Here is a 27,519-nt window from a genome sequence, read left to right as displayed (position 1 = left end):
CCCTCCCCCCCGCACTCCGATAATTATCCGGTGACCCCCGAAACTCATCGGGTGTTCGAATATAGTCATCCAATATATCAATCTTTATGTCTCAACCATTTCAAGACTCCTCGTCATGTCCATGATCACATTCGGGACTCCGAACTATCTTTGGTACATCAAAACAAATAAACTCATAATATCAATCGTCACTGAGCGTTAAGCGTGCGGACCCTACGGGTTCAAGAACTATGTAGACATGACCGAGACACGTCTCCGGTCAATAACCAATAGCGGAACCTAGATGTTCATATTGGCTCCCATATATTCTACGAAGATCTTTATCAGTCAAACCGCATAACGATATACGTTGTTCCCTTTGTCATCGGTATGTTACTTACCCGAGATTCGATCATCGGTATCTCAATACCTAGTTCAATATCGTTACTGGCATGTATCTTTACTCGTTGCGTAATGCATCATCCCGTAAGTAACTCAGTAGTCACATTGCTTGCAAGGCTTATAGTGATGTGCATTACCGAGAGGGCCCAGAGATACCTCTCCGATACTCGGAGTGACAAATCCTAATCTCGATCTATACCAAGTCAAGAAATACCATCGAAGACACCTGTAGAGCATCTTTATAGTCACCCAGTTACATTGTGACGTTTCATAGCACACTAAGTGTTCCTTCGGTATTCGGGAGTTGCATGATCTCATAGTCATAGGAACATGTATAAGTTATGGAGAAAGCAATAGCAACAAACTAAACGATCATCGTGCTAAGCTAACGGATGGGTTAAGTCAATCACATCATTCTCTAATGATGTGATCTCATTAATCAAATGAAAACTCATGTCTATGGTTAGGAAACATAACCATCATTGATTCAACGAGCTAGTCAAGTAGAGGCATACTAGTGACATTCTGTTTGTCTATGTATTCACCCATGTACTAAATTTCTAGTTAATACAATTCTAGCATGGATAATAAACATGTTGGGATCTACGGTAGGGTGCGTAGACTGCAAATTAAAATTTCCTACACACAGAACAACCAACAACATGCTACGGAAGATGGATCACAGTTCGTTACTACTAGACGCGTAGTGCCGTGCAATGGAAGAAGAGTTGGGGCAGCGCGTCCGTGTGGATCATCTCCTCCTCGTCCGACCTCCCTCGTACAACCGGTGATCGGTTCCCAAGTACAGGTTCGCCGGAGTGGCGCAAGTGCACCGCCTCTAACGGTGTTCGTGCGTGCAGGAGGAACGTCGTGCGGCGGACTGCTAGGTCCGATCCCACAACCGACGGCGAGTGGAGGTGTCTATTCACAACACATGCAAACCCTAGTGACAGCGCCGAAGCAATCAACCCATGAGTGTGCCGCACCTCCACTATATATAGGCGTCCGTCACGGGCTCAACACTTGGGCCTCGCACAGACCCTAAAGCCCATAAGTCTACTCGGCCATAATCCGAATACAGTTCGGATCACATCTGACCAATGTCCTCGGATCCGACCTCGTAGGTTCCTTCCCTTAAGCTTGCGACCCCTTAGGTTCAAGTCGGCTTGGTTGCAAGTTTGGGTCACCTCCGAACTGCACGGTTGGTAGCGGCCCCTAGCAAGACATGCCGAACACCAAGCAGACTATGAAGCTAGTTAGCGAACTTGTACATCATACTTCCATTCCTTTTGCCATACGATATATGTTGTCGAGCTCAAGGCGAGTCTGTCATCCTTGTGCTAGCCCAACCTCTTTCTCGTTCCAGTGATGCCGACCACTATCTGGATTATCTCATAATCCTTGTTGCATGGCCATGCTTATCCTGGTCGGATCACACGAGGGGCCCAGAGTATATCTCTCCTGGTCGGAGGGGCAAATCCCATCTTGCTCGACCACGTCTCGCAGCATGGTTCTGGACAAACCCGAAACCTACCTTTATAACTACCCAGTTGCGGAGTAGCATTCGGTCGGCCCAAAGCAAGTCTGTCACCATCCAGAGTACATGCGTCAGCTCAGGTCTTAGGACATAGAGCATATGTTGTACTAGAGACTCACAGATGACATATCGTTGCGTCTCATAGTTGGGTCTATCCGACTCAGACCTTATCTCGACTCGGATCCGACTACGTCGAATCCGACCAGATCCTTCCAAGTCCATATTATCCGGTTAGCATCCAATGCTCCATGGCTAGTGATACCAAGCCATCGACCGTGTCATATGCTAGTCTAGTTGGCTGCGCGTCCACGCAACCCTTTCGACTAGGGACCTTTTAGGACAGTCATCATACAATGCATAGTCCCACAAACAAGTCATGTACTTGCTGATACACATCATTGATAATGTCCAAGGACTATCTTTATTCATAAACACATAGGAAATATCATCATACATGATTGCCTCTAGGGCATATCTCCAACAAAACATTTACCATGATATAAGGAAATATAAATAACTACTTTATTATTGCCTCTAGGGAATATTTCCTTGAAAGCTACTGCCCCAAGAACCTGACGCAGGAGGTGCTGAACCTAAGCAACCGGGTGGTGGAGTTGCCAACACGTGAGCGACTCACTGGTACAGACCTCATCGCCGCCTTCGTCGCGCGCCGGGTGATGCTACTGCAGCGCTGGAAGCACATCATCGACCAGATGACTGGCCTCCAGGACCCCAGCCGGATGGCATCCCGTCGGTTGACGCAGGAGCATGTGGACGGCCGGGTCAACGACATCTCGAATGCCGGGATGAAGGAGGAGTGGCAATTTGGGAAGGCGCCCTACTGCCACGGGAACCCGGAACCGGCAGTGAGTCCCTGGTCTCCATACTTTGCCATGTCTCCTTTTTTCTCTGTCCCAACCGTGACAGCGAGGTGCTGCAGAACACCATCCGGCATTCATATGACGGAACGATGACGCAGGTAGCGGCCGCCCTGCGAGCTAGCTCGGAGGAGGCGGAGATCCTCGCCGAGAACCCGGAGACGGCAAATGCCGAAGCCAGCGAGGCATGCCGCACGGGTAAGTTTTTGCATCCCAATCCCTTGCAAGATTGGTTGAAAGATGATGTGATGGTTTTGATGCATGTTGGTGGTGCAGAGCCGCCAAGACAAGGAGGAGGCAACGCTAGCTCCCGAAGACGGCCGACTAAAACGGCCGAGGCCGGGTCGTCCCACCCGTCCGCCGCACGGGAAGGAGGACATGACGCCGAGGAAGCCGGCCGTGAAGCACACGACGGACCCGATCGCAGCTGGCAATCCGGTCACCAAGAAGAGGCGCCGCACCATTCCGGCGGTGCCGGCAAGACCAACCATCCCGACGGTGATTTGGTACCCTCTCTTACTGACCCTAGCGAGTTGTCGAGCCGATATTTTCTCATGTTTCTCTTGGTGTGATCCAGGTCACCGCCTGAGTTGGCGCTGGCGGCGATGGTTGCCGTGTCTAGAGGCGGCTTCTCGTTTGGGAAGTCCCGCAGCAGCGCCATCGACCTACCCGAGGGCTCGGCTGAGGAGGACCTTGGCCTGGATCCGGCGGACACGGAGCACTGCACCTGGCTGGCCTGAAACAAGGCCGAGGAGGAGGAGGCGGCGGCCATCACGGCCGTGGAGGAGGCTTCAGCCCAGGCATGGGCGAGGGTTGCCGGGGCAAGCCGCCGTGGAGCAGGCTTGGCTGGAGATGCCGGCGGGCATGGAGCCGGAGGAGACGGTCGTTGTGCTGCCGACGGAGGAGGGGTGCGACCCGGATGGCCGGGTGGAGATGGCGTTAGACGACCGGGAGGTCGTGGAGATCAACGATGACACCCCGCCGCGGACCGACGTGGTCGGTCGGATGGAGGTGGAAGCAGGCGGAGGGGGCGCCGCAGGCGACGCTGGACGGGGTGCCGTAAAGGACGCGGGTCGAGGCGGCGGAGGGGACACCGGCCGGGGCAGTAGAGGGAACAACAACCGGGGCATCGGTGGGGACATCGGTCGGTGCGCCGGAGCCGAGGCTGGCCAACGAGGAGACGGTAGGCGGCAGACATGCCCTGGTGATCAGGTAGCCACAAATGGCGTCGGGAGGCCGTCCTACCATCAAGTCGTATCAGGTCCAGGCTAGGCCTAGTCGGACTGCCTTCGGGACATTAACACAGGAGGCGTTGATGGCTGCCATGCGCCAACATCTTCACGGGTGTGCGGACCGGGTTCAAGCCTTCGCCCAGTTAGTGGGGGCGCGCCAACGCACCCACTGGGTGTAGCCCCCGAGATTTGGGCCAACTACATAGTAGTTGGGTCGAATCTTCAAATGCTTTGTCTTGTGTTGATTCTTGCTTTTTTGTAGGAACTGGATGCCTTCTGGTCGGCATCTACAACCGGCTTCTGAATAAGCACCAGCAGATCACGCCGCGGCTTGCCACCAAGGAGGAGGCGCTCCGCCTTGCTAAAGGTACGTCTTGCATGCTCTTAGTGGGGGGCGCTAGCGCACCCACTAGGTGTAGCCCCCGAGATTCGGGCCAACTACATTGTAGTTGGACCGAATCTTCGAATGATTTGTCTTTCTTGCTGTTGTATTGACTTTGAATCTTTGTCGCGTAGCTGCCGCGGCGGAGGTGTCAGTCCTGCGGACCCGGATAGCTGAAGCTTGTTAATGGCATGACCAAGGAGTTGCCGACGCCGGCCGACTCCAGACTGAGGTGGGGGAGCTGAAGGCGGAGGCCGCCAAGGTGGCAGAAGCCCAGCAGGCACTTGCCAAAGCCGGCCAGCAATGCGAATAGCTAGCCGGCGACAAGAGCCGGCTCTAGGCCGAAGTGGAGCGCCTGAAGGAGGAGGCGGCCAAGGGGACGGAGGCCCAGCAGGCGCTCGCCGAAGCCGGCCAGCAGCGTGATCAGCTGGCCAGCGACAAGAGCTAGCTTCAGGCCAAGGTGGAGCACCTGAAGGCAGAGGCCCACTAGGCGGAGCTCCTCCGCGTCATGGAGGAGCACGAGGAGACGGCCGCCGCTAAGGATGATGAGCTGAAGGCAGATGTCGATAAGTGCGCCAAGCTGGAGAAGGTGCTCGAAGCGTGCGACCGTGCCGGGGACTTGGCGCAGCATGGTACATTGCTCGAAGCGCGGCGCCTGGATGAGACCTTTGCCAGTAAGTGTTTCTTCGTTGGTGTTGCTGGGTTGGAAGCCAGTTGGTTTATTTTGTTGCTAATTGTCTTGCTTCTTTTCTCGGCAGGGCACTTCCCAGAGACGCAGGAGACGTCGAACGAGGCTGTGCTTGCTCACCGGTCAACCCAGGTGGATGCGGGCACCGGGCTTGACCCGAACGTCTCCTAGATTTTCCAAAGATTATGCACGCCGTTGAGGCCCTCTGTAGGTCCTGGCTACGCAGAGGGCGCGGGTGTCTGAAACCAAAGTGGGAACGATGGTGGCCCTCTGGCCCGGCGTCCTTGCGCTCGATAGCTTCACGTGCCTGGCACGGTGGCTAGAAGCCAAGCTGGCGTGGCTTCACGTGTGGTGCATTTCTACCGCTCGTGTCAGCGCTAAGGTTCGTCATGTCGTGGTATCCGAATTTGAGTCTGTACCAGCTGGCGGCCTAGCGAGCCAGCGCGGAGCCCTAGCTGCAGGCCGAGGCAGGCCGGATCGCCACGCGGGCCAGCTACCTGGCCTCGTTTGCATTGCAAGACGAGTCCCAGGTAGAGCAGACTAACGATGGTGGGGTGGTGCCACCTGACAACTCCATCCTGCTGCTTGACAACTCGAAGGGCAGTTCTGAGGAGACGGGAGCCTACGCGGATGACGACGTCAGGTTGGATGATACCGGCACCTCGGTGAACCCGGAGGCCACCGCGGAGGAGCCAGCAGCTGTGCAACCCGTCGCGTGAACCGCCTGAAGCCACCTTATTTTCTCTTTCTCGCACTTTTGTTAAGTGGCAGGTCCACCCACCCACTTGGTTGTATTGGTGAATTTAATGAACACTGGCCTTGGGCCCATATTTCTAGAATGTAAATATTTTCGCGAGTGTTTACGCCTTTGCTCTTTGTTCTCTATGCCTTTTTTCTTGCTTGTTCCTTCTTTGGGCCTCCCCCCCTGGTGAGTCGAACACCCGGGTTCCAATCTGCGACAAGGAGTTCAGTCCTTGGAAAGAGCGTGCAGTACTTAGGCCTTTCGAACATTGAGCACGAGTGAAACACCCACTAGGTCGGCTGGCGGCAACCCACGAAGCCGGCTGGCGAGCAGCCGGTCGTGCGGCAACTTTGTGCGGTGAGGTCGGGTTAGCTGATCCGGTAGCTCAAACTTAGTGTTTCGCGGCGTGCAGGTGCTTTAACCCATAGTTCTTGCCGCCTAACAGCCGAAGCCGGACTATGGCGTAGGGAAAAGTGGAGGGCCTCGGCTATCTGAACACTATTGGATGTGCTAAGGAGGACAGTGGGTTGCGGTCAAGCCGGCCAGCCCCCAAGCCCCCGTGTTTGGCGTACCAACCCGGCGGCAGAGGTTTTATGAAAATTTACAAGGATGCGTGGAACACAATGACTTGGTACGAAAAGGTAGCCCCCGAGTGTTGCTCGGGGGTCCCATAGCCTTCCATAGAATTTACAAAAGGCAGCGGTACATACTTGCATACGGCTAACTATAAAACGGGCATAGGAGCTCTGCATTCCAGGGCTGGCTTGTTTCTTCACCAGCGGTGTCTCTCTTGCACTTGTTCAGCTTGCGAGCATCGATGAGGTAGTAGGCGTTGCGGTCGCATAAAGCTTTGCTGACGATGAAGAGGCCCTCCCATGGGGAGGCCAACTTGTGCTGATCGGCTTGCTGCTGGACAAGCCAAAGGACGAGGTCTCCCTCACGGAACATGAGGGGCTTCATCTTTTTGCTATGGTAATGCCTCATGCCTTGCTGGTAGATGGTGGATCGGCTAAGCGCCAAAAGGCGTTCTTCTTCGAGTAGGTCGACATCGTCTTCGCGGGCTTCCTTGGCTTGGGCTTCTGTGTACATTGTGACTCGCGGCGATTTGAACTCGATGTTGGTAGGAATGATGGATTCTGCTCCGTAGATGAGGAAGAATGGGGTGAACCTGGTCGACCGGTATGGCGTTGTCTAGAGACTCCAGAGGATGACCGACAGCTCGTCAAGCCAGCTGCCGGGTGAGAAGATCAGGGGATCAACGAGTCGCGGCTTGATGCCTGATAGGATGAGCATGTTTGTCTGCTTGACCTGGCCGTTGGATTGAGGATGAGCGATGGAGGCTAGGTTAAGCCGGATGCCGGAGACTAAGCAGTATTGCGCCAGAGCGCCTTTGGCAAAGTTGGTGATGATGTTGTGTGGGACGCTGTAGCGCACCATGATAACTTTGACGAACTGGACGGCCGTTGGCCCGTCCAGCTTCTTGATTGTCTGTACTCCGATCCACTTGGTGAACTTGTCGACCGCCACCAGCAAGTCTGTCATGCCTCCCCCGGCGGTCTTGAAGGGTCCCACCATGTCAAGTCCGCAGACCGCGCATGGCCAGGTGATCGGGATGGTTCGGAAGGCTGAAGCCGGCTGGTGGTTGCGCTTGCTAAAACATTGGCAACCTTCGCACTTGAGGAGGAGCGACTCAGCATCTTGGAGGGCTGTGGGCCAGTAGAAACCGTGGCAGAAAGCCTTGGCCACCAGGGACCTAGAGGTGGCGTGGTGCCCGCACTCGCCCTAATGTATGTCGAGGAGGATCTCTATGCCCTTGTCCTGCTCAACACAGCGCTGGAACATGCCCGTTGCGCTGCGTTTGACGAGCTCGTTGTTGATGATGCTGTAGGCGAACTCCCGGCATTGCACTTGCAGGGCCTCGGTCTTGTCCATGGGGAGTGCTCCACTCTCCAGGAAGGCTAGGATAGGCTGAGCCCATGACGGAGCCCTCACCACGGTGAAGACAGCCGCCAAGACGGGTTCCAGGGCGGCAGCCCCCAGATCAGGGACGCCGGCAGCCTGGTTGAGCACGGCAGCCCCCGGGCCGAGGTAGATGGTTGCCGAGGTCGAGGAGGCAAGCCCTGGGCCGGGATCAGCAGTCCCCGGGCTGGGATCCGCAGTAGCCGTGACTAGCTTAGGGACGGCAGCCCCCGAGCTCGGGCCGATAGCCCCGGGGTCCGCATTGGGGAGGGGTGCTACAGGGTCGTCTAGGACGAAGATGGACTCGGAATCCGGGGACAGCTTGATGGACGGCTTGCATCAGTGCTCGAGGGAGACGTCAGGCGCTATGGCCAGCCGGGATGAACCAATCTTGGCAAGCATGTTCGCGGCTTCATTTTCCGTGTGTGGGACGTGGAGGAACTCGTAGCCGTCGAAGGAACCGGAGAGCTGGTGGACCAGGAAGTGGTAGCTGGCCATGTTGGCATCTTGGGCGTCCCATTCGCCGGAACACTGCTGCACCACCAGGTCCAAGCCGCCAACGCATAGGATGCGCTGCATGCTGAGTTCCTTGGTGATAACCCACAAGTATAGGGGATCGCAACAGTTTTCGAGGGTAGAGTATTCAACCCAAATTTATTGATTCGACACAAGGGGAGCCAAAGAATATTCTCAAGTATTAGCAGCTGAGTTGTCGATTCAACCACACCTGGAAACTTAGTATCTGCAGCAAAGTGTTTAGTAGCAAAGTAATATGATAGTAATGGTAACGGTAGAAAAAAGGTAACGATGGCAAAAGTAATGTTTTTGGTATTTTGTAGTGATGATAGCAATATCAACGGAAAAGTAAATAAGCGGATAACAACATATGGAAAGCTCGTAGGCAATGGATCAATGATGGAGAATTATGCCGGATACGGTTCATCATGTAACAATCATAACCTAGGGTGACACAGAACTAGCTCCAGTTCATTGATGTAATGTAGGCATGTATTCCGAATATAGTCATATGTGCTTATGGAAAAGAACTTGCATGACATCTTTTGTCCTACCCTCCCGTGGCAGCGGGGTCCTTACGGAAACTAAGGGATATTAAGGCCTCCTTTTAATAGTGTCACATCCCTAGCTGCTGGTAGTGCTCTAGGCTAGCTTCATGTGTGCATCATGTCTATATTTTCGAAACTTGAACTGAGGAATTTTGGAAGCCTCAAAAACTCAAATAAAAGAGGGGCAAAAACCCTAGAAATCTCATTCATTGCTCCAAAGTGCTCTTCTTAAATGTTTGATAATTTTTGGTAAGGGTTCTGGTCCCAACCAAAATATTGAACATTTTTAAGGATTTATTTTGGGACTTTGGATTTAATTCATTAGCTATTTGAATTTGAATTATATTCATATAATTAGAATATAATTTCAAATACCCCTGAAATATTTTATAAGCTTTTGGAAAAGTCCATCTAGCAATATAAAATATTTAGAGGAGTTTTTGGCATTGTTTGAATTATTTAAAATTCAAAACAGTGGCAAAATAAATTAAATAAAACAAAACAGAAGAGAAAAAAAAATAAAAAGAGAAGGAAGTTACCTGGCCTCACCCGTGCAGCCCACCAGAGCCTGGCCCAGCTCCCCCAACGGCCCAGCCCACCGCCGCCCCCCCCTTCCCTGTCGTCTTCCTCCCTGCCAGGAGGACGGACACCGCGACGCCGCCGCGCGCGCCACCTCCACCCTGCTTGGCCACCTCCTGCTTCCTCCCCGGCCTCCCTAGCGACGCCCTGGACAACGCCACGCGCCTCCCCGACCCCCTCTCACTTCTCCCTCGCTCTCTGGACCTCCCTCCCCTCTCTGCTCCCTTCCCGAGCGGAGCCCGTCGCCGCCGCTCCTCGCCTGCGTAGCCACTGCCTCCCCCTCGCCTCTCCGACGCGCCCCCTAGCTCCGCCGTGACGTCCCCGTCCCTACCACGGAGCCACAAGACGCCGGACGCCCTGGAGCGCCGTCACCGACGCCATCTTCTTCCTCTGCACCGACGGCCGTCGTCGCTTGATTCGCCGCCCACAGAGCGTCCCCGGCCTCGCCCTCGCGCTCGTTGGACTCGCGGTGAGCCGCTGACCCGTTCCCCTCTTCTTCCCATGCCGTTTGGCTGCTCTAGCCATTGCTTCCGCCGGACCCGAGAGCTCGCCGCCGCCGTGCCTCGTCACCGTCGTGGCTAGAGCCACCGTGGCTCAAAGCCGGGCACACCACCGTGCTCCAAACCTCACCAGGAGCACGTAGAACCCACCAGCTTCCCTTCCCGAGCACCACAACGCCAAACCCGCAGGTGCCCGAACTCCGGCCGCCGCCTTGGAGCTCGCCGCCGTCGACTCAGGCCACCCCAGCTCCTCGGGCTTGCTCCATTGGATGCGCACGAGCTCGAGCTCCCTGTAGAACCCCTCCGCGCGTCGAATGGGCGCCGGAGCAGCCATTCCGGCGAGCCACCGCCGCGTCTGGTCGTTGTCGGCGGTTAGACGCCGGTGGATTAGCCCGGTTGACCAGGGATTTGACCCCCCTGGGTCACCGACGTGTGGGCCCGTCCCCTGCTAACTTTTGGTTAATTTAATAAGTAATTTAGTTAAGCCACTGACTCACTGACATGTGGGCCCCGCCCGGCTAACTAAGTTAGTTAGGGTTAATTTTAATTAGGTTAGTTAGTTAGTCACTGACGTGTGGACCCCACACGTCAGGTTTGACCCGAGCCAGCCCAGTTGACCCTGCTGACGTCACTGTGACGGGTGCTGACGCCATAATTCATTTCTGGATTTATTATTATTCAGAAAATTCCAGAAAATGTCTAAAACTTCTAAAATTCATAGAAATTCAACCGTAGCTCCAAATTAAATAATTCATATATGAAAAATTATCAGAAAAATTCAAGGAATCCATCTGTACCATTTTCATGCATGTTAGAACAACTTATAGCTGCTGTTTAGCACAAATCAATTAAATGGCATTTGAATAATCACATATGGAGTTTGAATTTGAATCTTATATTCAAACCCAACTTCATTTAATCTGTTGCTAGTTGCATTAGCTCAAAACACATTCATATTGCCATGTCATGAGCATGCATCATATTGTGCATTGCATTGATTGTGTTCCTTTCTGTGTTGCCGGTATTTGTTCCCTCTCGATAGACGCGATACCGATGATGTGATCGTTGACACTGATGAAGACTCAATGTTATCTTCAGAAGTGCCAGGCAAGCAAAACCCCCTTGTTCATTCCGATACAATCCTACTCTCTCGCTCCTGCTCTCTTTTACTGCATTAGGACAACACCGATTCATCTGTTACTTGCTGCGGTAGCTGAACCCCCTTTATCCTTTGCATGACCTGTCATTGCCACAGTAAATAGATGAAACCCACTAGCATGAGTAGGAGTTGTTTGAGCCCTGATGTGCCTACTCATTCATGCTTGTTTGTCATGCCTGCTACTGCTTAGAGTTGAGTCAGGTCTGATTCATCGAGGATGAATCAGAGGTGTGTGAACATGTCCTACTATGTGTGAGCTAAGTGTGTGAACACAATTTGGTAAAAGGTGTCGGTGAGAGGCCATGTAGGAGTACATGGTGGGTTGTCTCATTGAAGCCGTCCTTAGGAACTGAGTTCTGTGTTATCCATGATTCAGCTACTACCATGCATTGGGCCCTGAAATATGACCCCGCTCGACTTCTTATTCACCCTAGTCCTCTGTCCAGGAGTTGCAAGTAGTTTCTGGTGTTTGTAGCATGCTGGAGGCCGTGGACAGCGCTGACCGTAGGGGTGGGCTGTGATGCGGTAGGCACGTGGCCGAGTAAACCGGGCACCCATTTGGTGTCACGGAACCCTGTTCACATCGTTTGGGGCTGTGAGCGAAACTCCGGCCGGATCTCCTCATGGATGGAACTCGAATAGGCGATAAACCTGGACTAGAGACTTGAGTGTTTAGGTAGGTCGTGGTCTACACCCACGTCGGCTTTCGCTTGAAGTCTGCCGAGCACATGTCGTGTGCAGACGCTAAGTGGTGGAAACATGTATGAAGAAGTACACCCCTGCAGGGTTAACATCATCTATTCGAATAGCCGTGTCCGCGGAAAAGGACTTCTGGGTTGCTTATATCAGTTCATAGACAAGTGAAAGTGGATACTTTAAAATGCGCAAGATAAGCGTGAGTGCTATGGATGGCGTTCTCGTAGGGAGACGGGAGCGGATCCTTAGTGGTGTATTGATATGGTGAATATGTGGACTCGTGTGCGCCACCTCAAAAGAGTCGCTTGCAGTCGTAGTTTAGGATAGCCACCGAGTCAAAGCTGGCTTGCTGCAGTTAAACCCCACCATCCCCTTGTTGAAAATGATGCATATGTAGTTAGTTCTGATGTAAGTCTTGCTGGGTACATTTGTACTCACGTTTGCCTATTTTATGTTTTGCAGAGAGATTTCGGTCTCGCTAGTAGTACCGCGTGGACTTCGACGTTTAGCTTGTTACCTCAGCTACGATCTTGTGCCTCGGCAGGATCTGATAGATAGTCAGGCTTCTCAGCCTTTTTCATTTATAGATGTCTGTACCCAGACATGATAGCTTCCGCTTGTGCTTTGTTTTGTATGCTCTGAATGTTGGGTCGTGAGACCCCTGTTTGTAATATCTCGCTCCTCGGAGCCTATTGAATAAATTACTTGAGTCATAGAGTCATGTTGTGATGCCATGTTGTACTTGCACATATCGAGCATATTGTGTGTATGCTATTGAAATGCTTGGTATGTGTGGGATCTGACCATCTAGTTGTTTATCTTTAGTAGCCTCTCTTACCGGGAAATGTCTCCTAGTGTTTCCACCGAGCCATGGTAGCTTGCTACTGCTCCGGAACACTTAGGCTGGCCGGCATGTGTCCTTCTTCGTTCCTGTGTCTGTCCCTTCGGGGAAATGTCACGCGATGAATATCGGAGTCCTGTTAGCCCGCTATAGCCCGGTTCACCGGAGTCCTGCTAGCCCAGTGCTACAGCCTGGATTCACTCGCTGATGACCGACACGTTCGATGCTGGGTCATGAATGCATGTCCCTGTAAGTCTGTGCCACTTTGGGTTTACGACTAGCCATGTCAGCTCGGGCTCCTTATCATATGAATGCTAGCGACACTGTCATATACGTGTGCCAAAAGGCGCAAATGGTCCCGGGCAAAGGTAAGGCGACACCCGTGGGAATACCGTGCGTGAGGCCGCAAAGTGATATGAGGTGTTACATGCTAGATCGATGTGGCATTGAGTCGGGGTCCTGACAGCGTTTGTATCAGAGCTTGACTGTCTATAGGATTACCAAGCCAAACTGGTCGAAGTTGAGTCTAGAAATTCTTTAGTTATATAAGGGAATTGATTGTGGGATGGAACGTAAGGCTCTTTTTACTCCTTACACCTTATGCCTTCTGATCTGAGTCATCATCATCTCTTCTACGTGGATTAAGAACTAGGCTATCTCTTCTTTCTATCAGGATCACGTGTTACTAATCCGTAGACTTATAAGATTGTTGGATTTAAGCTTGAGTTCAGTTTCTACTACTTTCGTATGTTAATTGTTGATATCGAAACCTTGATATTGTGCTTCTGAGTGGTTATGCCACCATTTTTGTGAATGTCTCAAGTCTTTTCTAAGCATTTACAGCCGTTATGCTGTCCGAGTCATCCCAGGTTTCTAAATAGTTTGAAGCAATTTGCAAATTCCTTCCTCCCGCTTCGATGTTCCTTTGGGCCAGATTAACCACACTAATCGGTGTGTTGAGGTAATTATTGCCTCGACATATATGTTGGAATAATTATTATGACCCTAGGTGTTTTAGGGAGTCACCTAGTAATCTAGCAATGTTTTGTGTTCCCAGTGTGATGATTCTGGCTATCATTCTCGAAAGCATCCCGTGATGCTACTTAGTAGTAGGTATTCTACTCCTTGGGTTTTGAACCCGAGATTCACTCTACCTACTTCATGTTGATAGTAATTGCTAGTGCCTTTAGGATATTTGTAACCTTTGCGATAGTCCTTGAAGTCCGTGGTATCTTCTTCTTCCAAATACCATGAACTACTTATGGCAGAAGTTCCTCGTTGAACTGAAATATCACAACAGGATTATTCTTGATGAGTTCTCCATTATATATTGTGGCTCTGCCAGTTCTACCTTTCTGCATGGGTTATCCGGAAGAAATATGTTGAACTTCGTTCGACATGCTAATCCATGCATCCACAACTCAGAAAATCATATGTTCTTTTGAGTTGTCCCATCTTAGTTGTTTCCGACCCTCGCCTATCAATTGATAGTCAAGGGTATGCATGCATTCGTTTATCGATGCCTATTACCCTTGTGGTCCGTCAAGCCATTCTGTCCTGAATGACTTGGAGAAACAAACTCCAGTACCTCATCCATATTTAGGATTGGGTCAAAGTAGTTGTATTCCGCAGATCAAATGCCAATCCAGCTTTTGGTTCTGTTCTACCTTGGAGTATTACCCCCTTTATGTCAGAATTGTCATGAGAACTGCACCAACTTTCATGAATTTTGACGTAGTGATACTTCTCACCATCATTAGTCATTCCTCGGCCCTCGTGTTGATGCAACCGGAATACCGACAAATGAATTGTGATGTGTGAAATCAATACTTCCAGCAACCTCGTTGCTTGGTAGTTAAAGGATAATAATTTCATTCTTAGCGTGTTGGTTTTTGAATCATCCTTCTAAGACTGATCGTGCTACCTAGTCCTTATTTCGGTGCACCCTTCGATTGATGAGTTAGGATCTTTTCAAGTCCTCACTCATTTGATCATATCGTCTTGCCCTCAAAAGCAAGATTGTTCTCAAGCTTAGTAACATACCGGTGGTTCGTGATTTTCCGAATATCTTCTCGGAAGTATCACCAGGTTGTCACCTGACTGTTATGTTAAGCTCGTGATCAAGTTGGTTTATCCTGTAAACCACCCTTTCTCCAAGAATCCGTGTTGGATACCCCTGAGCTAGTTGGTTAAGCTATGCATCAACTTGGAGAGTTGGAAGATAGAAGCTTGTCCGATATAGTTCATTATAAGGGATGTCTTGTATGTGTGTTGAAGAAAGTTGATATTTTCATCGACTGAACCTCGTGATCAGTTAATGGACCTATCATTTTATCCAACCTTTGATTGGAGTATGGGCTATCATCCAATCAAACCAGAACCAACGATATTCGTAATGTTGTCTTACTCGTGGTTGATCCCTCGAGTATACACCATTATATCTTTTGGGTCTGACCTATGCTATCACTTGTTCACTTAACTATGGAATTCCTTTTAAAGGGAAACCCGGAAGAATTGTTGTTGAGCCATTGACAACATCCTTATCTCCTCCATGATTTTGTTGAACATTAAGCTAGTGTTGGAAACTTTTGAAAGCATTTCTTCATGCTAACTCATGAAGTATTTGTTTGATGAAAGGAGTGACTTCCTCTAGTTCATGTGCATTTGATGCAAGTTGCCGCCGTGGACTCGAGAAAGTCAATGTTGCTTCCTCTGGAATCATCCCAAGTCAGTCATGCATACGTGCGAAGTATTCTGTGGTCTGGAGATTTGCGACCTCCATTCTATATGTATATCCTAGCACACCAAGCCACTGATTGAGTTGTTCAAAGATAAAGGAGTCTGTCCAAGGTGAACTCTTTGGACTTCCACGCGTGGAGACTTCGATGTCATTAATGATGGTTCCCCCTCCTGAACTCGGTAGTGTTTTATTATAAGACTACTTTGTGGTCATGCTTGTCTTGGACAACATGTTCACATGTTTGTAGCAGAACCAGCTCATGTTTTGGAGCTTGCTATCGTAGTTCATCTCCCGATAATCCCGCAACGTCATCTCGTCGATTTGTGTTGCAAACTTTCATTTTTCTTCCTAGACTCGATGGGTCTGGAATATTCTGACACCAACCAGATCTGAATCTCAGGCAGATATGATGGTTGGAACATTTCCCCAAGAACTATAATATTGGTTCCTCGATAACTGGTAAAGTGGATGTCGTGGCCAGCCCCACCCAGCCGAAAGACCTATTATTGTAGTATCTTGATTGAATAAGTTGGCCACCTCCCCATAAGGATTTCGTAGGATTTACCTCCGTAACTGTTCCTTATGGATTCTAGTGCTCCCGAAGTCCGACCTTTTTACTTGATGTTCTAGATATCAAACCATATCTATGAGTGGGTTACACTAGCACATCAAGGAGAACATTAGAAGTGGAGTGCTAAATGTCTCTCGGTCGATCATCCAGATTTTATTTCCTTGGCCCCGCCAAGGGTGAAATCTGAGAAGGTGTTATCTTCCTTTGCATCTGCATCATTCATCATGGTAGTAAGTTGTGTTGCCAGAATCCTTGACACGGATATTGGTAAAACCTTGATGATTATGGAAATGCTCAAGTTCTTGAGAGCACGCACAAGCGTTAGGTGTTACCATCGGCACTAGCTAGGTTTGCTCTCAACTTCCTCGGTTATGCTATAACTTCTCAACAGTGGATTCACTCTCTATTGTTGGGTTCTTCCCCAGTTACCAGAATCATTCCTAGCATTTGCATTTTGTTCCTAGCTTGCACCGCCAATGTGCCATTCTACCATGGGTCTCTTCCATTTCCGGTGATAAGCAAATTCATCCATTGCGTTGTCTTCAACAAGGTAATCCACATCATCCAAGTCTGAGTATGCCATTCTACTGACCCCCTCCAAACGATCGCTTGAGAATTGCCTTAGGCTGGTATAAAGGTTTTCAATGATCTCTGAATCAAAGGTAATTCTTTTTGCCACTTAAGGAAATAATCTACGAATCACCCCCTCCAGGATGTTTCGTCGTGGTATCATAGCAACTCAACTCCTCGCTACGTTGACAATCGATTACCACCTTCTTAAGCGTGAAATTGTGGTCTACCTAGTGAACCTTCGTCATCTGCTTCACTCCATTCCTATGGATGTGTGCTCGTGTCTCAACCCGAGAGATGGTCCTATGTCTCGTTCCGTGAGTTGTTCGATCTTCGAGAAGATCGACCCTGCTAGAGTCTCCTTCTTTCCTCCATGTCATGTTGACAGGATTTTTCAAGGCAAGACTTCAAGACAATGATGGTGAATGAATCAACGTTCAACTGTAGTGCACCCTGGATCGTGAAGATTATACTAGTCTGCGTTACCCTTCACCTTACCCTACGCTTGAATCTCGAGACGAGATTCTTGTTTAGTGGGGGTGAGTTGTCACATCCCTAGCTGCTGGTAGTGCTCTAGGCTAGCTTCATGTGTGCATCATGTCTATATTTTCGAAACTTGAACTGAGGAATTTTGGAAGCCTCAAAAACTCAAATAAAAGAGGGGCAAAAACCCTAGAAATCTCATTCATTGCTCCAAAGTGCTCTTCTTAAATGTTTGATAATTTTTGGTAAGGGTTCTGGTCCCAACCAAAATATTGAACATTTTTAAGGATTTATTTTGGGACTTTGGATTTAATTCATTAGATATTTGAATTTGAATTATATTCATATAATTAGAATATAATTTCAAATACCCCTAAAATATTTTATAAGCTTTTGGAAAAGTCCATCTAGCAATATAAAATATTCAGAGGAGTTTTTGGCATTGTTTGAATTATTTAAAATTCAAAACAGTGGCAAAATAAATTAAATAAAACAAAACAGAAGAGAAAAAAAAATAAAAAGAGAAGGAAGTTACCTGGCCTCACCCGTGCAGCCCACCAGAGCCTGGCCCAGCTCCCCCAACGGCCCAGCCCACCGCCGCCCCCCCTTCCCTGTCGTCTTCCTCCCTGCCAGGAGGACGGACACCGCGACGCCGCCGCGCGCGCCACCTCCACCCTGCTTGGCCACCTCCTGCTTCCTCCCCGGCCTCCCTAGCGACGCCCCGGATAACGCCACGCGCCTCCCCGACCCCCTCTCACTTCTCCCTCGCTCTCTGGACCTCCCTCCCCTCTCTTCTCCCTTCCCGAGCGGAGCCCGTCACCGCCGCTCCTCGCCTGCGTAGCCACTGCCTCCCCCTCGCCTCTCCGACGCGCCCCCGAGCTCCGCCGTGACGTCCCCGTCCCTACCACGGAGCCACAAGACGTCGGACGCCCTGGAGCGCCGTCACCGACGCCATCTTCTTCCTCTGCACCGACGGCCGTCGTCGCTTGATTCGCCGCCCACAGAGCGTCCCCGGCCTCGCCCTCGCGCTCGTTGGACTCGCGGTGAGCCGCTGACCCGTTCCCCTCTTCTTCCCATGCCGTTTGGCCGCTCTAGCCATTGCTTCCGCCGGACCCGAGAGCTCGCCGCCGCCGTGCCTCGTCACCGTCGTGGCTAGAGCCACCGTGGCTCAAAGCCGGGCACACCACCGTGCTCCAAACCTCACCAGGAGCACGTAGAACCCACCAGCTTCCCCTCCCGAGCACCACAACGCCAAACCCGCAGGTGCCCGAACTCCGGCCGCCGCCTTGGAGCTCGCCGCCGTCGACTCAGGCCACCCCAGCTCCTCGGGATTGCTCCATTGGATGCGCACGAGCTCGAGCTCCCTGTAGAACCCCTTCGCGCGTCGAATGGGCGCCGGAGCAGCCATTCCGGCGAGCCACCGCCGCGTCTGGTCGTTGCCGGCGGTTAGACGCCGGTGGATTAGCCCGGTTGACCAGGGATTTGACCCCCCTGGGTCACTGACGTGTGGGCCCGTCCCCTGCTAACTTTTGGTTAATTTAATAACTAATTTAGTTAAGCCACTGACTCACTGACATGCGGGCCCCGCCCGGCTAACTAAGTTAGTTAGGGTTAATTTTAATTAGGTGAGTTAGTTAGTCACTGACGTGTGGACCCCACACGTCAGGTTTGACCCGAGCCAGCCCAGTTGACCCTGCTGACGTCACTGTGACGGGTGCTGACGCCATAATTCATTTCTGGATTTATTATTATTCAGAAAATTCCAAAAAATGTCTAAAACTTCTAAAATTCATAGAAATTCAACCGTAGCTCCAAATTAAATAATTTATATATGAAAAATTATCAGAAAAATTCAAGGAATCCATCTGTACCATTTTCATGCATGTTAGAACAACTTATAGCTGCTGTTTAGCACAAATCAATTAAATGGCATTTGAATAATCACATATGGAGTTTGAATTTGAATCTTATATTCAAACCAACTTCATTTAATGTGTTGCTAGTTGCATTAGCTCAAAACACATTCATATTGCCATGTCATGAGCATGCATCATATTGTGCATTGCATTGATTGTGTTCCTTTCTGTGTTGCCGGTATTTGTTCCCTCTCGATAGACGCGATACCAATGATGTGATCGTTGACACTGATGAAGACTCAATGTTATCTTCAGAAGTGCCAGGCAAGCAAAACCCCCTTGTTCATTCCGATACAATCCTACTCTCTCGCTCCTGCTCTCTTTTACTGCATTAGGACAACACCGATTCATCTGTTACTTGCTGCGGTAGCTGAACCCCCTTTATCCTTTGCATGACCTGTCATTGCCACAGTAAATAGATGAAACCACTAGCATGAGTAGGAGTTGTTTGAGCCCTGATGTGCCTACTCATTCATGCTTGTTTGTCATGCCTGCTACTGCTTAGAGTTGAGTCAGGTCTGATTCATCGAGGATGAATCAGAGGTGTGTGAACATGTCCTACTATGTGTGAGCTAAGTGTGTGAACACGATTTGGTAAAAGGTGTCGGTGAGAGGCCATGTAGGAGTACATGGTGGGTTGTCTCATTGAAGCCGTCCTTAGGAACTGAGTTCTGTGTTTGTGATCCATGATTCAGCTACTACCATGCATTGGGCCCTGAAATATGACCCCGCTCGACTTCTTATTCACCCTAGTCCTCTGTCCAGGAGTTGCAAGTAGTTTCTGGTGTTTGTAGCATGCTGGAGGCCGTGGACAGCGCTGACCGTAGGGGTGGGCTGTGATGCGGTAGGCACGTGGCCGGGTAAACCGGGCACCCGTTTGGTGTCACGGAACCCTGTTCACATCGTTTGGGGCTGTGAGCGAAACTCCGGCCGGATCTCCTCATGGATGGAACCCGAATAGGCGATAAACCTGGACTAGAGACTTGAGTGTTTAGGTAGGTCGTGGTCTACACCCACGTCGGCTTTCGCTTGAAGTCTGCCGAGCACATGTCGTGTGCAGACGCTAAGTGGTGGAAACATGTATGAAGAAGTACACCCCTGCAGGGTTAACATCATCTATTCGAATAGCCGTGTCCACGGAAAAGGACTTCTGGGTTGCTTATATCAGTTCATAGACAAGTGAAAGTGGATACTTTAAAATGCGCAAGATAAGCGTGAGTGCTATGGATGGCGTTCTCGTAGGGAGACGGGAGCGGATCCTTAGTGGTGTATTGATATGGTGAATATGTGGACTCGTGTGCGCCACCTCAAAAGAGTCGCTTGCAGTCGTAGTTTAGGATAGCCACCGAGTCAAAGCTGGCTTGCTGCAGTTAAACCCCACCATCCCCTTGTTGAAAATGATGCATATGTAGTTAGTTCTGATGTAAGTCTTGCTGGGTACATTTGTACTCACGTTTGCCTATTTTATGTTTTGCAGAGAGATTTCGGTCTCGCTAGTAGTACCGCGTGGACTTCGACGTTTAGCTTGTTACCTCAGCTACGATCTTGTGCCTCGGCAGGATCTGATAGATAGTCAGGCTTCTCAGCCTTTTTCATTTATAGATGTCTGTACCCAGACATGATAGCTTCCGCTTGTGCTTTGTTTTGTATGCTCTGAATGTTGGGTCGTGAGACCCCTGTTTGTAATATCTCGCTCCTCGGAGCCTATTGAATAAATTACTTGAGTCGTAGAGTCATGTTGTGATGCCATGTTGTACTTGCACATATCGAGCATATTGTGTGTATGCTATTGAAATGCTTGGTATGTGTGGGATCTGACCATCTAGTTGTTTATCTTTAGTAGCCTCTCTTACCGGGAAATGTCTCCTAGTGTTTCCACCGAGCCATGGTAGCTTGCTACTGCTCCGGAACACTTAGGCTGGCCGGCATGTGTCCTTCTTCGTTCATGTGTCTGTCCCTTCGGGGAAATGTCACGCGATGAATATCGGAGTCCTGTTAGCCCGCTACAGCCCGGTTCACCGGAGTCCTGCTAGCCTAGTGCTACAGCCTGGATTCACTCGCTGATGACCGACACGTTCGATGCTGGGTCATGAATGCCTGTCCCTGTAAGTCTGTGCCACTTTGGGTTTACGACTAGCCATGTCAGCCCGGGCTCCTTATCATATGGATGCTAGCGACACTGTCATATACGTGTGCCAAAAGGCGCAAACGGTCCCGGGCAAAGGTAAGGCGACACCCGTGGGAATACCGTGCGTGAGGCCGCAAAGTGATATGAGGTGTTACATGCTAGATCGATGTGGCATTGAGTCGGGGTCCTGACAAATAGAGTACCGGAACAAAGCATTAACACATAGTGAATACATGAACTCCTCAAACTACGGTCATCACAGGTAAGTATCCCGATTATTGGCACTTCTGGGTTAACGGATCATAACACATAATAGGTGACTATAGACTTGCAAGATAGGATCTAGAACTCTCATATATTGATGAAAACATAATAGGTGCAGATCTGAAATCATGGCACTCGGGCCCTAGTGACAAGCATTAAGCATAGCAAAGTCATAGCAACATCAATCTCAGAACATAGTGGATACTAGGGATCAAACCCTAACAAAACTAACTCGATTACAGTATAGATCTTATCCAACCCATCACCATCCAGCAAGCCTACGATGGAATTACTCACGCACGGCGGTGAGCATCATGAAATTGGTGATGGAGGATGGTTGATGATGACGATGGCGACGGATTCCCCTCTCCGGAGCCCCGAACGGACTCCACATCAGCCCTCCCGAGAGGTTTTAGGTCTTGGCGGCAGCTCCCTATCATAAAACGCGATGATTTCTTCTCTCTAATTTTTTTCTCCCCGAAACAAAATATATAGAGTTGGAGTTGGAGTCGGAGGAGCTCCAGGGGGCCCACGAGGTAGGGGGTGCGCCCTAGGGGGGCAGGCGCGCCCCCACCCTCATGGACAGGTGGTGTGCCCCCTGGTCTTCATATTTTGCAAGTATTTTTTATATTTTCCAAAAAGTTGCTCCGTGAAGTTTCAGGTCATTCTGAGAACTTTTGTTTCTGCGCATAAATAACACCATGGTAATTCGGCTGAAAACAGCGTCAGTCCGGGTTAGTTTCATTCAAATCATGCAAGTTAGAGTCCAAAACAAGGGCAAAAGTGTTTGGAAAAGTAGATACGACAGAGACGTATCAACTCCCCCAAGCTTAAACCTTTGCTTGTCCTCAAGCAATTCAGTTGACAAACTGAAAGTGATAAAAAAACTTTTACAAACTCTTTTTGCTCTTGTTGTTGTAAATATGTAAAGCCAGCATTCATGTTTTCAGCAAAGATTATAACTAACCACATTCACAATAACGCTTAGGTCTCAAGTTTACTCATGTCAATGGCATGATCAACTACCGAGCAATAATAATAAATCTCGGATGACAACACTTTCTCAAAACAATCATAATATGATATAACAAGATGGTATCTCGCTAGCCCTTTCTGAGACCGCAAAACATAAATGCAAAGCACCTTTAAAGATTAAGGACTGACTAGACATTGTAATTCATGGTAAAAGAGGTCCAGTCAAGTCATACCCAATGCAAACTAACAATAATGAATGCAAATGATAGCGGTTCTCTCCAACTGGTGCTTTTTAATAAGAGGATGATGACTCAACATAAAAGTAAATTGATAGGCCCTTCGAAGAGGGAAGCAGGGATTTGTAGAGGTGCCAGAGCTCGGCTTTGAAACAGAGGTGAATAATATTTTGAGCGGTATACTTTCATTGTCAACATAACAACCAAGAGATGGTGATATCTTCCATGCTACACACATTATAGGCGGTTCCCAAACAGAATGGTAAAGTTTATACTCCCCCTTCCACCAACAAGCATCAATCCATGGCTTGCTCGAAACAACGAGTGCCTCCAACTAACAAGAGTCCCAGGGGGAGTTTTGTTTGCAATTATTTTGATCTAGTTTGCATAAAGCATGGGACTGGGCATCCCAGTGACCAGCCACTTTCTCGTGAGTGAGGAGCGGAGTCCACTCCTCTTGAGAATAACCCGCCTAACATGGAAGATACGGACAGCCCTAGTTGATACATGAGCTATTCGAGCATACAAAATAGGATATTTATTTGAAGGTTTAGAGTTTGGCACATACAAATTTACTTGGAACGGCAGGTAGATACCGTATATAGGTAGGTATGGTGGACTCATATGGAATAACTTTGGGGTTTAAGGAATTGGATGCACAAGCAGTATTCTCGCTTATTACAGGTGAAGGCTAGCAAAAGACTAGGAAGCGACCAGCTAGAGAGCGACAACAATCATGAACATGCATTAAAATTAATCAACACCGAATGCAAGCATGAGTAGGATATAATCCACCATGAACATAAATATTGTGACGGCTCTGTTGATTTTGTTTCAACTACATGTGTGAACATGGGCCAAGTCAAGTCACTTAAATAATTCAGAGGAGGATACCACCCTATCATACCACATCATAACCATTTCAATAGCATGTTGGCACGCAAGGTAAACCATTATAACTCATAGCTAATCAAGCATGGCACAAGAACTATGATCTCTAGTTGTCATTGCAAACATGTTTATTCATAATAGGCTGAATCAGGAACGATGAACTAATCATATTTACAAAAACAAAAGAGGTCGAGTTCATACCAGCATTTCTCACCTCAGTCAGTCCATCATATATCGTCATAATTGCCTTTCACTTGCACGACCAAACGATGTGAATAATAATAATTGTGCACGGGCATTGGACTAAGCTCGAATCTGCAAGCATTGAATAAACAGGAGAAGACAAGGCAATATGGGCTCTTTTGCCAGATCAACAATTATGCATCTAAGAGCCACTTCAACAATTTAATCATGGTCTTCTCCTATCGAGCCCCAAAGAAAAGAAAATAAATAAAACTATTTACACGGGAAAGCTCCCAACAAGCAAAAGAAGAACAAGAAATATTTTTGGGTTTTCTTCTTAGTTACTACTACAAGCATGGAAAGTAAACTAATTAAAAGCTACAACTATTTTTTTTGGTTTTTCTTAAGGTTTATTAAACACACAAGAAGAAACCATAAAAAGGAAATAAACTAGCATGGATGATACAATGAAAAAGTATGAGCACCGACATCTAGCAATGAGTGTGTGAACATAAATGTAATGTCAGTGGGAAATACGTACTCCCCCAAGCTTAGGCTTTTGGCCTAAGTTGGTCTATGGCCACGGCTGGCCTGGCGGATATCCATAATAATAGTTTTGGTCGTACTGCGAAGAAGAAGAAGACTCTGATTGCCACTGGTTGGCAATCATCTCTGGATCCCACTGGTAATTAGACTGTCGTGGAGGATCAACTTGTGGTTTCGGCTCTAGCTCTGTGGCTGATGTAGGGTTCCGATAGGCGTGAATAGCCTCTAACTCAACAAGGTACTGGCCTGCAGATAAATCAAACAAGGAAGGAGCAGGCAGGGTAATAGTCTCAGGATGATGTTTATCAAAGAACAGTTTGTATTTAAGCTCTCCTTCCCTATTCTTAACAATAAAATCATGTGCCACCATACTCTTATAATCTAAATAAACATGAGGCAGCACTTTTTCTTCCTTCTCATAATGCCTAATAGGTATGTTAAAATGTGCAGCTAGGCGTGAAGCATAGATGCCTCTAAAGATGGGGCCCTTTGTACGGTTCAAACTTAACCGTTTAGAAATAATGCCACCCATACTAACAGAGTTATCACTGAATAAACCGTGGAGCAAAATAATAATATCAGGGACACTAAGGTTTCCACAGTTTCCGCGACCAATTAAACAACGACTAGCAAATAATGCAAAATAGCGTAAAACAGGAAAATGTATGCTAGTGATTCGTGCATCGGAAACCTTCCTTGTTTCCCCTACAGTGATAGTATCAATAAACCCATCCACATCCTCGCAATGTGGTTCCTCTGTCTTGCCTCGAAAGGGACCAAACAAACCCGACAAAAATCATAAAGTGACATCTCCTTATGCTCATCATATAAATAAACCTCCACCATAGGTGGTGAGCTCCTAGAATGGAAATGGAAGTTTTGCACAAAGATATTTGTGAGTAAGAGATACTGATCGCGTTGGTCGTGGAGGAAAGCGGTGAGGCCTGCATTTTCAGCCAATTCATAAAAATCTTCATAAATCCCGGCTGCTCTCAAGAATTCATCGGAAGGCCATTCACACGACCGAACCTCCGTGGTGCGAGGCAAATTATACTTGGGCTTCTGTGCCTTTTCCTTCGAGCTTCGGCTCGATGAGCCCCTCAAAAGTCTCTTCATCATTTTCTGAAAAATTCTGAAATTTTTAGTAACTTCAAAATAAAAGTAAACCAAACTCAATAATATTGATAGCAACTACTCCTACAAGTGCCTAGAGCCTATATCATGCATCAAAACTACTTGGAACCATATAAATTTGACATGCAAGCTCAAGAACATGGTCACCTAGGCAGCACAAATTTGCAATGAATAAAGCACTAGAACAAAAACTAATTGGACCAATGGAGGAGTCACATACCAAGGAACAATCTCCCCAAGCAGTGAGGTGCTTTGAGCAAGGAGATCGAAAATGGCAACAAAACGAGCTTGGACTCGGGTTTGAGCTGGTTGTTCGTGTTTGTGGGAGGAAGAAGGAGTGTGTGGGTGAAAGGATAAGTGGAGGAGGAGGACCGTGGGCCCACGAGGTAGGGGGGTGCGCCCAAGGGGGTAGGGCGCGCCCTCCACCCTCATGGCCAGGTGGATGACCCCTCTGTTGTGTTCTTAGTGCCATATATTCTCAAATATTCTAGAACAAAATCATATTTAAATTTCAGGGCATTTGGAGAACTTTTATTTTCAGGGTATTTTTATATTGCACGGATAATCAGATAACAGATAGAAAAATATTTATTTTTATTTTATTTAATATAAATAACAAAAAGTAAAGGTGGGGTACATAAGGTTGTGCCTTCTAGTTTCATCCATCTGATGCTCATCAAAAGGAATCATCTAACAAGGTTGATCGGGTCTTGTTAACAAACTCATTCCGAATATCATGGAACCGTAGAAATTTCGAATAACATTATGTTACCTCAATGGGGATATGCACATCCCCAATAACAAGAATATCATATTTCTTCTTGACAGTAGGAAGAGGAAATTCAAAACCTCCAAATATAATCGATGGAATTTTTTCAATAGAGTTGATACTATGAACTTGAGGTTGTTTCCTCGGAAAGTGTACAGTATGCTCATTACCATTAACATGAAAAGTGACATTGCCTTTAGTGCAATCGATAACAAACCCTGCAGTGTTCAAAAAGGGTCTTCCAAGAATAATAGACATACTATCGTCCTCGGGAATATCAAGAATAACAAAGTCCTTTAAAATAGTAATGTTTGCAACTACAATAGGCACATCCTCACAAATACCGACAGGTATAGAAGTTGATTTATCGGCCATTTGCAAAGATATTTCAGTAGGTGTCAACTTATTCAAATCAAGTCTACGATTTAAAGAGAGAGGCATAACACTAACACCGGCTCCAAGATCACATAAAGCAGTTTTAACATAGTTTCTTTTAATAGAGCATGGTATAGTTGGTACACCGGGATCTCCAAGTTTCTTTGATATTCCACCCTCAAAAGTATAATTAGCAAGCATGGTGGAAATTTCAGCTTTCGGTATCTTTCTTTTATTAGTAACAATATCTTTCATATACTTAGCATAAGGATTCATTTTAAGTATATCAGTTAATCGCATACGCAAAAAGATAGGTCTAATCATTTCAGCAAAGCGCTCAAAATCCTCATCATCCTTTTTCTTGGATGGTTTGGGAGGAAAAGGCATGGGTTTCTGAACCCATGGTTCTCTTTCTTTACCATGTTTCCTAGCAACAAAGTCTTTCTTATCATAACGTTGATTCTTTGATTGTGGGTTATCAAGATCAACAGCAGGTTCAATTTCTATATCATTATCATTACTAGGTTGAGCATCATCATTAAAATTATCCTTAACATTATCACTAGTTTTAGGTTCATTACCAGATTGTGTTTCAGCATCAGAAATAGAAATATCATTTGAATTCTCGGGTGGTTCAGCGATAGGTTTACTAGAAGCATGCAAAGTCCTATCATTTTTCTTTTTCTTCCTTTTAGAAGGACTAGGTGCATCTACATTATTTGTCTGAGAATCTTGCTCAATTCTCTTAGGATGGCCTTCATGATACAGAGGTTCCTGAGTCATTTTACCACCTCTAGTCATAACTCTAACATCATTATCATTATTCTTATTATTCAATTCATTGAGCAAATCATTTTGAGCTTTAAGTACTTGTTCTACTTGAGTGGTAACCATATAAGCATGTTTACTAATAAGTTTAAGTTCACCTTTGACATTAGCCATATAATCACCCAAGTGCTCAAGCATATTTGAATTTTATTTCAATTGTCTACCAAAATAAGCATTAAAATCTTCTTGCTTAGCCATAAATTTATCAAACTCATCTAAGCATGGGCTAGCAAACTTAGTAAATGGGATTTCAGCTTTATCATATCTATAGA

The sequence above is a fragment of the Triticum aestivum genome, chromosome 5A (assembly GCF_018294505.1).
Source record: "Triticum aestivum cultivar Chinese Spring chromosome 5A, IWGSC CS RefSeq v2.1, whole genome shotgun sequence".
Taxonomy (NCBI): Eukaryota; Viridiplantae; Streptophyta; class Magnoliopsida; order Poales; family Poaceae; genus Triticum; species Triticum aestivum.
Note: the sequence above shows the minus strand (reverse complement) of the source record.